Source organism: Rhinatrema bivittatum, chromosome 5, assembly GCF_901001135.1.
Source record: "Rhinatrema bivittatum chromosome 5, aRhiBiv1.1, whole genome shotgun sequence".
NCBI classification, from domain to species: domain Eukaryota; kingdom Metazoa; phylum Chordata; class Amphibia; order Gymnophiona; family Rhinatrematidae; genus Rhinatrema; species Rhinatrema bivittatum.
In genome coordinates, this window is record NC_042619.1 from 306317561 (window position 1) to 306330640 (window position 13080).

At 50.0% G+C, this 13080-nt stretch overlaps 1 protein-coding gene across 2 annotated transcripts in view; it reads left to right on the plus strand.

Moving 5' to 3' along the window:
* Positions 1 to 13080, plus strand: part of LOC115092869 (PH and SEC7 domain-containing protein 4-like) — a 138185-nt gene that overhangs the window by 4035 nt on the left and 121070 nt on the right. Inside the window, exon 2 of one of the 2 annotated variants that reach the window (XM_029604247.1) lies at positions 5664 to 5838. The exons of the other annotated variant lie outside the window; for it this stretch is intronic. The gene's annotated coding sequence lies outside the window, so the exon portion shown is untranslated. The remainder of the gene's footprint in view (positions 1 to 5663; positions 5839 to 13080) is intronic. 2 annotated transcript variants of the gene reach the window in all.

Genomic DNA, 13080 nt, shown 5'->3' on the forward strand with positions numbered 1-13080 from the left:
GCCTCCAGTGCAGATAACTGCTGAGCAGCCTGCAACTGGCTCCATTTCTTTACCCCGTAGGATCATCTTAGAGACATCCAGAACAAGTCCTTGCATTCAATGGGGGTCAGCCCAGGAGAGGATTTAATCGGTCATGAAAATATGGAACTAGTTAGCCATCCTCCCCGCAATGTTTGTGTGCATCTCGTACCATTGTCTGGGGTCTGGTCACAACATCATCAAATGGCCACCAGTGAGACGCCTTGAAGGGATCAGAAGGTTATCACTTGGAGGGGCTGCAGTGAATTAAAGTGCAACTTTAAGGGAACAGGAGCCATTCACAATAAGGAAAAGCATGGGCCTGATATTAGCAATAGCATTTGAGGAAATCAATCATCAAAGCCTAATTTTTGGTAAGGCTTCACAAGTTTCAGTAGCCCTAATGCTCCAGTGACATACATGTAGTACTTATCTCTTACATTTCTGGTAATATATGGCGGTCCAGTGGCTTTGCTGCTTGCTGGGAGTTAATTGAAACCCAAGACAACTCCAGTGACTCGAATGGAGTCATTAGGAGTGCTATGGTAAGCCCTGTGAGATGACAGAGCTGTAAACGTCCGACCTTAAGAGACATTTTACCCTGCTTGTTCAGGCTTCTCCATGTGGGAATGATCCTGTCCTCTGCCGTGGTCGCAAACTCCTTCCTTGTTGGAGATCCCACAGCAAGGCAAGCAGGTTTTGCCCTTCCGCCCACGCTCATGGGTTCACTTCAATCACTTCTGGGCTGCCCCCGGGAAGTGCATGACTAAGGAGCACAGACGGGCCTATTGCGATGACGCCCATTATCAGTGACTGCCCTCTCATCGAGTTCGTTGGTGGTGGTGGAAGGCACGCAACACCACATCTGACTCTTTTGTTGGACTTAACTGAGTAAACACTAACAAGAAGTAGATATTTTGAATCTTTCCAACACCTAGACCAGTTAGGGATATTCAGCAGATTAAATGGCCTGTTGAATATCTAACCTAACCAGTTATATTTGAACATAGCGAGTTAGATTACAGTTATCCTGCCAAAGTAAGTCGGATAACTTTAAGCTTATCCAGCTATGTGCAAGGTCAGAGCAGCGGAATAGCACCCAGCTTTTTAAAACAATTGGAGGTTACTAAACTCAACACAGATCACCCCTCCCTGGACACAATAGGACTTTGCTTAATATTGGGGGTGCTCAAACATGCCCTCTTTCCACATCCCCCCCCCCCCCCCGAATGTAGGGCTGGCAGACCTGTGCCCTCCATCCTTCCAAACCCACCGAAATGGGGGAAAAAAAACTTGGCAGGCCCAAAGGTCCAAGGAGGTTGCTTGCCCATCCCTTCAGCAAGTCCTATGTGGCCAGCAAAGATTGAGTGACCCTACCCTCCTCACTCCCCCGCAAGCCAACCCCAACCCTTCTAATCTCTAGCAGCAGCTCCCTGATTGTCTCCGGCCACCGGGACAGCAGTACAAGCAGCATCGTGCATTGCGTTGACAGCAAGGCTGGAGGACCTTTTTTTCCCATTTCAGGAAGCTTGGAGGGGTGAGGGGACATGGGCCCGCCAGCCCCTTTGTTCACGTCTATCAGGGTGGGGGCCCAGCCTTGGTTTTTGTTAATATACCGTTGGTGCTTATACTGCTATTTCCTGCTATATCCTTTGTATATAACCATAAAAGCTTAACGTTATCGGGGAACACAGTCCCCCAATAACTTTAACTCTGTTCCTGGGCTGGGTAGAATTGGTCAAAAACATATTTGGCTAACTTCAAACATTGGAGTTAGCTGTGTAAGTTTCCTGGCTAACTAACACTGCCTCTGAACAATCTCGAAATGTCCCTAACTTATTTGGCTAACTTTGGCCTGATAAATGCTGGAGAAAGTCAAAAGTCAGCATTTATCCAGATAATTCACAAGTTATCAGGCTAAATGCCTTTGAATGTTGACCTCTACATTTAACATGAGTAGAAACCCAAAACTGTGTAGCTAAAGTTTGGGCTATGCAAAATTTGTAGTTTAAAATATAGTACTGGAAAAATAACTCCTGGGATGATATGTCTCACAGGTTATTTGTGTATTCACAATTTCCACTTTTTCTGGCCTACTTACCAGGTGTCCTCTGGAGCTGAGTAATCTGTGGTCAGAAGTAGATTAATTGCTTTTGAAGGAATGTGCTCTGCAGCATTCACCGTAAATTATTGCACAACATTCGGGTGTAGTAGTGTGTCACTCTGGAATGCCATCATGTGCTGCTTTCTCTCATTTTCATACCACTAGATTGTGCACGCCCCTGCCATGGCTCTTTGTACTACTAGAGTGTGCATGGCCTGCTGGAGCCGTATGTTGACAGCAGGGGCGGATTTAGTTGGCCACTGCCCCTAAGCCCTGATTCTGTGCCAGTGCCACATCGTTTCCCCCCCCCCCCCCCCCACCCTCTCCCTGGCAGACTCCAGGGTATATGGGGTGCCCTCAGCTCCAGCGGTGATCCTTATAGTGCAGTGGGCATGGGGACTAAGCCTGGGCTCACCGTACTTTGAGAATTGCCGTTGGAGCTGAGGCCTGGAGGGGAGGGAGGCACTGGCAGTAGCAGTAGAAGGGACCCGCCTTTCAAGATCTGGGGCAGGATTGCAGGGCGGGGGGCTGTCAAAGAAATATGGTGTTCCCCCCCCCCCCCCAAATTTTGCCACCCTACGCACAGGCCTAGCAGGCCTTGCTGGTAGGTCTCACCAGTGTGAACACTCCTGCCATGGCTATTTGCTGGCAGGCCTTTGCACTACAGTGGTGGCAGATCTTTGCACCAGAGTGTGCACACCCCCTGCTGTGGCTCTGTGCTGCAAACCTCACCAGCTTGCACACAGCTGCCGTAGCTTTCCTTCACCCCCAGAGCGTGAACGCCTCTACTATGGCTCTGTACTGCACAAGACTTCGCACCAGAGTGTGCATAGCTCTACATGTGCAGGTCAGTCTGTATTTTGGCAATAAGATGGAAAACCCGTGCGTGCTTTGTGTAAACAGCCCTGTCTGGAGCCTGCACAAGCGGAGCCTGAGGCAGTGAGCTGCCTACGGGACCGTTTAATGGCAGCCACATCATCACATTTAATTTTTGCTCTTTGCTCATTCATCAATCATTGTTTACTGTAGCAATAAAAAAGTAGCAAGGAGAGAAAAGCTCTCTCCTGATCCTAAATTATCGGCATTGCTAAGCCTCCTCTTATTGGGGATAATTTTCAAAGCCATGTATGTGCATAAAACCAGGTTTTGAACAGGTAGGTGCACTTTGAAAGCTCTCAGTAAAGTCTGTGTGGTGCAATGTGCAAGCAGGCTTTTCTGCCTCATGGGCTATTTACCTGCAGATTGTGGCTCTTAGACCTGTCCTCACGCTGCAGGAAAGTCTCCCGTCCTGGAAATTGTTGAGACCTGATGGGTGCCCTGCAAGTACAACATGGGTTGGGTTACTCCCAGTCTCGCTCTTCCTTCATCTCCTTGATATGCAGCGGGCTGCTCGCCATAAGATCCCAGAAAACCTCTGGAGGTGCTGCAGTGAACCCCCTCTATCAATGAAAGGGGTTTTTTTCCCCTTGTTCCTAGAGCTGAGATTTTTTTTCTCTCTCTCTCTCATAGAGGAGAGCCCCTGCGATTGCCTCCTCCTTGTAGGCTGCCTTCTCTCCATCCCCTCGGGGAACGCTTCATTTCCAGGCTCAGAGGGATGGCTTTAGAACAATTACAGTCCTTTACAAGGGACATTAACATTAATGGGGAACCCCTAGGGATCCCGACCTGTGTGCTGGTCTCAATAACAGGTACCACTTCCTACCTCTTGTAATAAACCATTCCCAGACCAATGGATTTCCAAGCTGCAGATCAGTCCCAGATGACTACTCCATAGCAGTCTGACACCACAAACATTTGGCCACTCTGTGCTCGCTTATTTCCGTGTTGGCTGTGAGATGGGCTTAGACTCGGGCTGAAACACTCGGCTCTCCAGCCGGGCCAAGCAGGAGGCCTGACAGCTGACTGGAAAGCCCGTGAGAGGGTTAGAATGGAAAAGTGGTGATTTCATTCTACACACCCATGCAGCCTGACTGCCCGGTGCTGAATCTCTGCCAGGTCACCTCGGGTCGCTGACCTAGAACCTTTTTGAAATGTGGCACACTGTTCCCTTTTCCCCGTGGCAGCTGGATGCTCCCGCTGGCTCTGACCCCCATACCTTTTGTTTTCTGAAAATAAATCGCCTCTGGGAATGCATATATTACTCAAACTAGATCTGTCCAATAGCAGCTCAAATCCTGCGCTCTCTCATGGTATGTAAGGTGAGGTCTGCTCTAAGACCTTCTGATAGAAGGTAGAAAACCGCGCTGGTTAAAATTTGCAGACGATAAGATGTGTTGATGAAGCACACCGTCAAGAATGTGCAACGGTACTGCGTTTTCTGAAGTAATTCAGTCTTTGGAGATGAAGTGCCTTGGAAGGGCTGGGTGTGGGTCTCGGGACTGGAAGAGCAGGGTAAACGACAAAATATCTACGTATGTACAATATTTACAGTGTTTTTGACAGCACAAATGTACATTTACATCACATTCGGGCCAATACAGTACAGTGGCGTCCAAATCCGGTGGAGCGCACTGTTAGCCTGGGTTTGGACGCGCGTTTTCGACGCACTAGCTTTACCCCTTATACAGTAAGGGGTAATAGCGCATCGAGAAATCGCGCGACCAACCCCCTCCCCCCCCCCCCGAAACTAATAGCGCCCGCAACATGTAAATGCATGTCGATGGGCCTATTAGACGTTTCCACACAATACAGAAAGCAAAATGTGCAGCCAAGCCGTACATTTTACTTTCAGAAATTAACGCCTGCCCATAGGTAGGCACTAATTTCGGCCGGCACCAGGGAAGTGTACAGAAAAGCAGAAAAAACTGCTTTTCTGTACACCTGCCGACTTAATATCATAGCGATATTAAGTCGGAGGCCCCAAAAAAAAAAAAAATGCTAATTAAAAAAAAAAAATTTAAAATCAGCCCGTGGGTCGGAAGACAGACGCTCAATTTTGCCGGCGTCCGGTTTCTGAACCCGTGTCTGTCAGTGGGTTTGAGAACCGATGCCTGAAAAATTGAGCGGCGGCTGTCAAACCCGCTGACAGCCGCTGCTCCTGTCAAAAAGGAGGTGCTAGGGACGCGCTAGTGTCCCTAGTGCCTCTTTTTACCGTGGGCCCTCATTTGCTTCTTCTTCCCCCCTGAATCGTGCACAACGTTTACTGAAATCGGCCTGATCGTTACATTTAACAGCAGGATCTTACAGCCAGGTTTGCCCAGAAAACTGTCCAAACTTGTGGGGCATAATATTCTTTTTCATTATCCCTGATTTCCCAGATCGTACAAGTTATTGTGGCCACCATCTCCATGATTGGGGTGTGAATTTTTCTCAGAACTAGGGCACATCTTGCTAGTCATATCTTGTGCTTTATGATGGTGGTGATTAGCCAAAGAGTGCGAGCCAATGAAAGCTGTCTGGGCCCTAACCTATCCCATACAATCTGTCCACGGAGCTTGAGCGAAAGCATATCTGTAATTGTTTTGTGGCCTCTGCCCACACTGCATTACCAAATGGGCAGCTAACAAACAGATGCTCTACAGTTTCTTTCTGTGTGGTACAGGTCCAGAGAAGACAGCTATTGCCCATATTAACTCTTAACGTAATGTTGGCACGGACACTGAGATGCCCTGGAACCGACAGTCATAAGAAGTCCCACACTGACCGTGGGATCCTGCGGCCTCCCAGCTTTTGGAGTACCTCAGCTAATACTCGCGAGGACACGGAAGCATGGCAAGGTCAGTGTAGCATGACCGCCGTAACACAAGCTCATAGAACACTGTCCTGGAGAGCGATACCACGACATCAACCGTGATGAGCCAGGATGTTGTGAAGCGAATGAGTGCTTGCATGTGGGAAAGGCAACGGCCTCGTACACTGGCTGACGCCGTCCTGTATCCTTCTGTCCCTGCTGGGGTTAAGGGCATGGGCCATCTAAACAAGATGTGTTGCCATTGACATGACCCAAAACTCAGACACATATGCAAATTAAAGTAAACAGATCATGGCACAAAACAGCACAGGGTTTATCCTGCTTAAGCCCTCCCGGTTTTTAGGCAAACAGACAATGTTCCTCAGCACCATTTGGATTTTATACCTTCAGAGCATCTCACAGAATAGGTCATTCAGTCGGCCCACCAAGTTTAGAGGAAGTGGAAATACAAAACTTAGATACACAAACAAAGTTAAGAGTAAAATTTGAACTTGAACACTAGGTGGGTGTTTAATATTCTTCCATCTGGCCACTCACTGCTCCCATCTCTCATTTTACTTCTCCCAGTTTCTATGGGCTGAAGGAGACCCCTAGCACTGAGGTTTCAGGCTGTCCCTGGATCCCCTCTCTGAGTGAGAATTTGATTTCCTCAGAGCCTACCCACATGGCATTGGACCTTTCTGTGTTCACTTTAGAATTTGACACCGTTTCACTCTTTTCTAATGTCCTCCATAGGGCTTTCTCAGATCTGGCACTTGGGACAAAGCAAGTGATGTCATCTGCGTATGCCGTCATCTTAAAGGCACCTGCAGATGTCTTCTCTCCCGGGTGAACAGGAATCCCCTGGATGGCCTTATTAATCTGTACCGCCCTCAGCAAAGGGTCTATGGAAAAGACATACAGTAAGGCACTGACTGGGCAACCTTGCCTAACACCTCACTGGGTCATTTAGCCCTCTCATAGCCACCCATCGACAATAGGGACCCACAAGTAGAGGGATACAGGCAGGACAACCATTTTACAAATGTTCTGGGGATACCATAGTGTTTCGAAGTCTCAAAAAGGTAGCCATGGTATCAACGCGGTCAAAGCTTTTTCCTTATCAAGACTCGGCAGGAAAAAAGGAGTTCCTCTTTTCGTTCCCAGGGCTACAAATTCCCGCGCACAAGCCAGATTATTAGCAATCTGCCTGCCCTTTATGGCACAGGCCTGTTTTGGGGAGATGAGAAATGAGTTTCTGCCTCTCACCAGGGACTTCCTCCTGGGGGTCATTCGGTGTGAGGAGGCAGTTGTGATATGCCCGAGGACAATGCACATTCATGCAGCCGTCCCCCCCCCCCCCACAGGATGCATTTCACTCACTCAGTGCACTCAGCACTGGTGTGGACAGTCTGTTCATATCTCCCACACTTTACATATTTGCAGGTTGAGTTGAAGTGCTCTGTAGAGCCACATTTTTTAATCTGCCCAGGGTAGAAACAGGAGCCTTTCTCCCTTCCACTCATGAAGCTGATAGGCAGGTGCTGTGTGCGGCCATCAGCCAGCGGGAGTCGCACCGCTGCTTTCCAGGCTGCAGTCCAGAATCCCTCGGAGTCCAGCACAGCCCACAGTTCTTCCAGGACCAGGCAGGACCTCTGCAAGCAGGTGCTCACCGCGCAGGCCTCAGTGTCCTCAGATGTAAAATGCGCATTCACTGTCCTCACTGTGTTCTGAGAGAGGATCCTTGCAGGGAGACCCTTCCGCTCTGGGGTGTCCCTCACCTTTTCATACCGGTTCCCAGCTCTGAGTGCCAGGTCATACTGAGGGCTTCCTGAGGTAGGAATCAAAGCCTTCACATGCTGGGGGGGTGGGGGGGAGCTTTAAGCTTGTCTTTAATAAAACTGTCCAGAGGGCCACCAAGGAGGCCCATATAGCAGATTCTCACCACATATTTTGCTGTTTTCTAGGCTGGGTCAGTTCTTTAAGCAGGTCAGAAAATAAAGGTTTACTTGCATTTTGGTGTCCTGGGTTTGGTCCTTCCAATTCCTCCTGGATGTTTGCTCTGGTTACCAGGCACGCTTTCTGGTCTTTGGCTTTCTCCTTTCACGTCTTCTCCAGTTCCAGGCAAGCTTTCTGGTCTTTGGCTTTCTCCTTTCACGTGTTCTCCAGTTCCAGGCAAGCTTTCTGGTCTTTGGCTTTCTCCTTTCACGTCTTCTCCAGTTCCAGGCAAGCTTTCTGGTCTTTGGCTTTCTCCTTTCATGTCTTCTCCAGTTCCAGGCAAGCTTTCTGGTCTTTGGCTTTCTCCTTTCACGTCTTCTCCAGTTCCAGGCAAGCTTTCTGGTCTTTGGCTTTCTCCTTTCACGTGTTCTCCAGGTCCAGGCAAGCTTTCTGGTCTTTGGCTTTCTCCTTTCACGTCTTCTCCAGTTCCAGGCAAGCTTTCTGGTCTTTGGCTTTCTCCTTTCACGTGTTCTCCAGTTCCAGGCAAGCTTTCTGGTCTTTGGCTTTCTCCTTTCACGTCTTCTCCAGTTCCAGGCAAGCTTTCTGGTCTTTGGCTTTCTCCTTTCATGTCTTCTCCAGTTCCAGGCACGCGTTCTGGTCTTTGGCTTTCTCCTTTCACGTGTTCTCCAGTTCCAGGCAAGCTTTCTGGTCTTTGGCTTTCTCCTTTCACGTGTTCTCCAGTTCCAGGCAAGCTTTCTGGTCTTTGGCTTTCTCCTTTCACGTGTTCTCCAGGTCCAGGCAAGCTTTCTGGTCTTTGGCTTTCTCCTTTCACGTGTTCTCCAGTTCCAGGCTCGCTTTCTGGTCTTTGGCTTTCTCCTTTCACGTGTTCTCCAGTTCCAGGCAAGCTTTCTGGTCTTGGCTTTCTCCTTTCACGTGTTCTCCAGTTCCAGGCACGCTTTCTGGTCTTTGGCTTTCTCCTTTCACGTGTTCTCCAGTTCCAGGCAAGCTTTCTGGTCTTTGGCTTTCTCCTTTCACGTGTTCTCCAGTTCCAGGCAAGCTTTCTGGTCTTTGGCTTTCTCCTTTCACGTGTTCTCCAGGTCCAGGCACGCTTTTCTGGTCTTTGGCTTTCTCCTTTCACGTGTTCTCCAGTTCCAGGCAAGCTTTCTGGTCTTTGGCTTTCTCCTTTCACGTGTTCTCCAGTTCCAGGCAAGCTTTCTGGTCTTTGGCTTTCTCCTTTCACGTGTTCTCCAGGTCCAGGCACGCTTTCTGGTCTTTGGCTTTCTCCTTTCACGTGTTCTCCAGTTCCAGGCTCGCTTTCTGGTCTTTGGCTTTCTCCTTTTACGTGTTCTCCACTTCCAGGCTCGCTTTCTGGTCTTTGGCTTTCTCCTTTCACGTGTTCTCCAGTTCCAGGCACGCTTTCTGGTCTTTGGCTTTCTCCTTTCACGTGTTCTCCAGTTCCAGGCAAGCTTTCTGGTCTTTGGCTTTCTCCTTTCACGTGTTCTCCAGTTCCGGGCAAGCTTTCTGGTCTTTGGCTTTCTCCTTTCACGTGTTCTCCAGTTCCGGGCAAGCTTTCTGTTCTTTGGCTTTCTCCTTTCACGTGTTCTCCAGTTCCGGGCAAGCTTTCTGGTCTTTGGCTTTCTCCTTTCACGTGTTCTCCAGTTCCGGGCACGCTTTCTGGTCTTTGGCTTTCTCCTTTCACGTGTTCTCCAGGTCCGGGCACGCTTTCTGGTCTTTGGCTTTCTCCTTTCACGTGTTCTCCAGTTCCGGGCAAGCTTTCTGGTCTTTGGCTTTCTCCTTTCACGTGTTCTCCAGTTCCGGGCAAGCTTTCTGGTCTTTGGCTTTCTCCTTTCACGTGTTCTCCAGTTCCGGGCAAGCTTTCTGGTCTTTGGCTTTCTCCTTTCACGTGTTCTCCAGTTCCGGGCAAGCTTTCTGGTCTTTGGCTTTCTCCTTTCACGTGTTCTCCAGTTCCGGGCACGCTTTCTGGTCTTTGGCTTTCTCCTTTCACGTGTTCTCCAGTTCCGGGCAAGCTTTCTGGTCTTTGGCTTTCTCCTTTCACGTGTTCTCCAGTTCCGGGCACGCTTTCTGGTCTTTGGCTTTCTCCTTTCACGTGTTCTCCAGTTCCGGGCAAGCTTTCTGGTCTTTGGCTTCCTCCTTTCACGTGTTCTCCAGTTCCGGGCACGCTTTCTGGTCTTTGGCTTTCTCCTTTCACGTGTTCTCCAGTTCCGGGCACGCTTTCTGGTCTTTGGCTTTCTCCTTTCACGTGTTCTCCAGTTCCGGGCACGCTTTCTGGTCTTTGGCTTTCTCCTTTCACGTGTTCTCCAGGTCCGGGCACGCTTTCTCGTCTTTGGCTTCCTCCTTTCACGTGTTCTCCAGGTCCGGGCACGCTTTCTGGTCTTTGGCTTTCTCTTTTCACGTGTTCTCCAGTTCCGGGCACGCTTTCTGGTCTTTGGCTTTCTCCTTTCACGTGTTCTCCACTTCCGGGCACGCTTTCTGGTCTTTGGCTTCCTCCTTTCACGTGTTCTCCAGTTCCGGGCACGCTTTCTGGTCTTTGGCTTTCTCCTTTCACGTGTTCTCCAGTTCCGGGCAAGCTTTCTGGTCTTTGGCTTTCTCCTTTCACGTGTTCTCCAGGTCCGGGCAAGCTTTCTGGTCTTTGGCTTTCTCCTTTCACGTGTTCTCCAGTTCCGGGCAAGCTTTCTGGTCTTTGGATTTCTCCTTTCACGTGTTCTCCAGTTCCGGGCAAGCTTTCTGGTCTTTGGCTTTCTCCTTTCACGTGTTCTCCAGTTCCGGGCAAGCTTTCTGGTCTTTGGCTTTCTCCTTTCACGTGTTCTCCAGTTCCGGGCAAGCTTTCTGGTCTTTGGCTTTCTCCTTCCACGTGTTCTCCAGTTCCGGGCACGCTTTCTGGTCTTTGGCTTTCTCCTTTCACGTGTTCTCCAGTTCCGGGCAAGCTTTCTGGTCTTTGGCTTTCTCCTTTCACGTGTTCTCCAGGTCCGGGCAAGCTTTCTGGTCTTTGGCTTTCTCCTTTCACGTGTTCTCCAGTTCCGGGCAAGCTTTCTGGTCTTTGGCTTTCTCCTTTCACGTGTTCTCCAGTTCCGGGCAAGCTTTCTGGTCTTTGGCTTTCTCCTTTCACGTGTTCTCCAGGTCCAGGCACGCTTTCTGGTCTTTGGCTTTCTCCTTTCACGTGTTCTCCAGTTCCGGGCAAGCTTTCTGGTCTTTGGCTTTCTCCTTTCACGTGTTCTCCAGTTCCGGGCAAGCTTTCTGGTCTTTGGCTTTCTCCTTTCACGTGTTCTCCAGGTCCGGGCACGCTTTCTGGTCTTTGGCTTTCTCCTTTCACGTGTTCTCCAGTTCCGGGCACGCTTTCTGGTCTTTGGCTTTCTCCTTTCACGTGTTCTCCAGTTCCAGGCACGCTTTCTGGTCTTTGGCTTTCTCCTTTCACGTGTTCTCCAGGTCCAGGCACGCTTTCTGGTCTTTGGCTTTCTCCTTTCACGTGTTCTCCAGTTCCAGGCAAGCTTTCTGTCTTTGGCTTTCTCCTTTCACGTGTTCTCCAGGTCCAGGCACGCTTTCTGGTCTTTGGCTTTCTCCTTTCACGTGTTCTCCAGGTCCAGGCACGCGTTCTGGTCTTTGGCTTTCTCCTTTCATGTGTTCTCCAGGTCCAGGCACGCGTTCTGGTCTTTGGCTTTTTTCCTTTCACGTGTTCTCCAGGTCCAGGCAAGCTTTCTGGTCTTTGGCTTTCTCCTTTCACGTGTTCTCATGTTCCGGGCACGCTTTCTGGTCTTTGGCTTTCTCCTTTCACGTGTTCTCCAGGTCCAGGCACGCGTTCTGGTCTTTGGCTTTCTCCTTTCACATGTTCTCCAGTTCCAGGCACGCTTTCTGGTCTTTGGCTTTCTCCTTTCACGTGTTCTCCAGTTCCAGGCACGCTTTCTGGTCTTTGGCTTTCTCCTTTCACGTGTTCTCCAGGTCCAGGCAAGCTTTCTGGTCTTTGGCTTTCTCCTTTCACGTGTTCTCCAGTTCCAGGCAAGCTTTCTGGTCTTTGGCTTTCTCCTTTCACGTGTTCTCCAGGTCCAGGCACGCGTTCTGGTCTTTGGCTTTCTCCTTTCACGTGTTCTCCAGGTCCAGGCACGCGTTCTGGTCTTTGGCTTTCTCCTTTCACGTGTTCTCCACTTCCAGGCACGCTTTCTGGTCTTTGGCTTTCTCCTTTCACGTGTTCTCCAGGTCCAGGCACGCGTTCTGGTCTTTGGCTTTCTCCTTTCACGTGTTCTCCTGTTCCGGGCACGCTTTCTGGTCTTTGGCTTTCTCCTTTCACGTGTTCTCCAGGTCCAGGCACGCTTTCTGGTCTTTGGCTTTCTCCTTTCACGTGTTCTCCAGGTCCAGGCACGCGTTCTGGTCTTTGGCTTTCTCCTTTCACGTGTTCTCCAGGTCCAGGCAAGCTTTCTGGTCTTTGGCTTTCTCCTTTCACGTGTTCTCCTGTTCCGGGCACGCTTTCTGGTCTTTGGCTTTCTCCTTTCACGTGTTCTCCAGGTCCAGGCACGCGTTCTGGTCTTTGGCTTTCTCCTTTCACGTGTTCTCCAGTTCCAGGCACGCTTTCTGGTCTTTGGCTTTCTCCTTTCACGTGTTCTCCAGTTCCAGGCACGCTTTCTGGTCTTTGGCTTTCTCCTTTCACGTGTTCTCCAGGTCCAGGCAAGCTTTCTGGTCTTTGGCTTTCTCCTTTCACGTGTTCTCCAGTTCCAGGCAAGCTTTCTGGTCTTTGGCTTTCTCCTTTCACGTGTTCTCCAGGTCCAGGCAAGCTTTCTGGTCTTTGGCTTTCTCCTTTCACGTGTTCTCCAGGTCCAGGCACGCGTTCTGGTCTTTGGCTTTCTCCTTTCACGTGTTCTCCAGGTCCAGGCACGCGTTCTGGTCTTTGGCTTTCTCCTTTCACGTGTTCTCCACTTCCAGGCACGCGTTCTGGTCTTTGGCTTTCTCCTTTCACGTGTTCTCCAGGTCCAGGCACGCGTTCTGGTCTTTGGCTTTCTCCTTTCACGTGTTCTCCACTTCCAGGCACGCGTTCTGGTCTTTGGCTTTCTCCTTTCACGTGTTCTCCAGTTCCAGGCAAGCTTTCTGGTCTTTGGCTTTCTCCTTTCACGTGTTCTCCAGTTCCAGGCAAGCTTTCTGGTCTTTGGCTTTCTCCTTTCACGTGTTCTCCAGGTCCAGGCAAGCTTTCTGGTCTTTGGCTTTCTCCTTTCACGTGTTCTCCAGGTCCAGGCACGCGTTCTGGTCTTTGGCTTTCTCCTTTCATGTGTTCTCCAGGTCCAGGCACGCGTTCTGGTCTTTGGCTTTCTCCTTTCACGTGTTCTCCACTTCCTGGCACGCTTTCTGG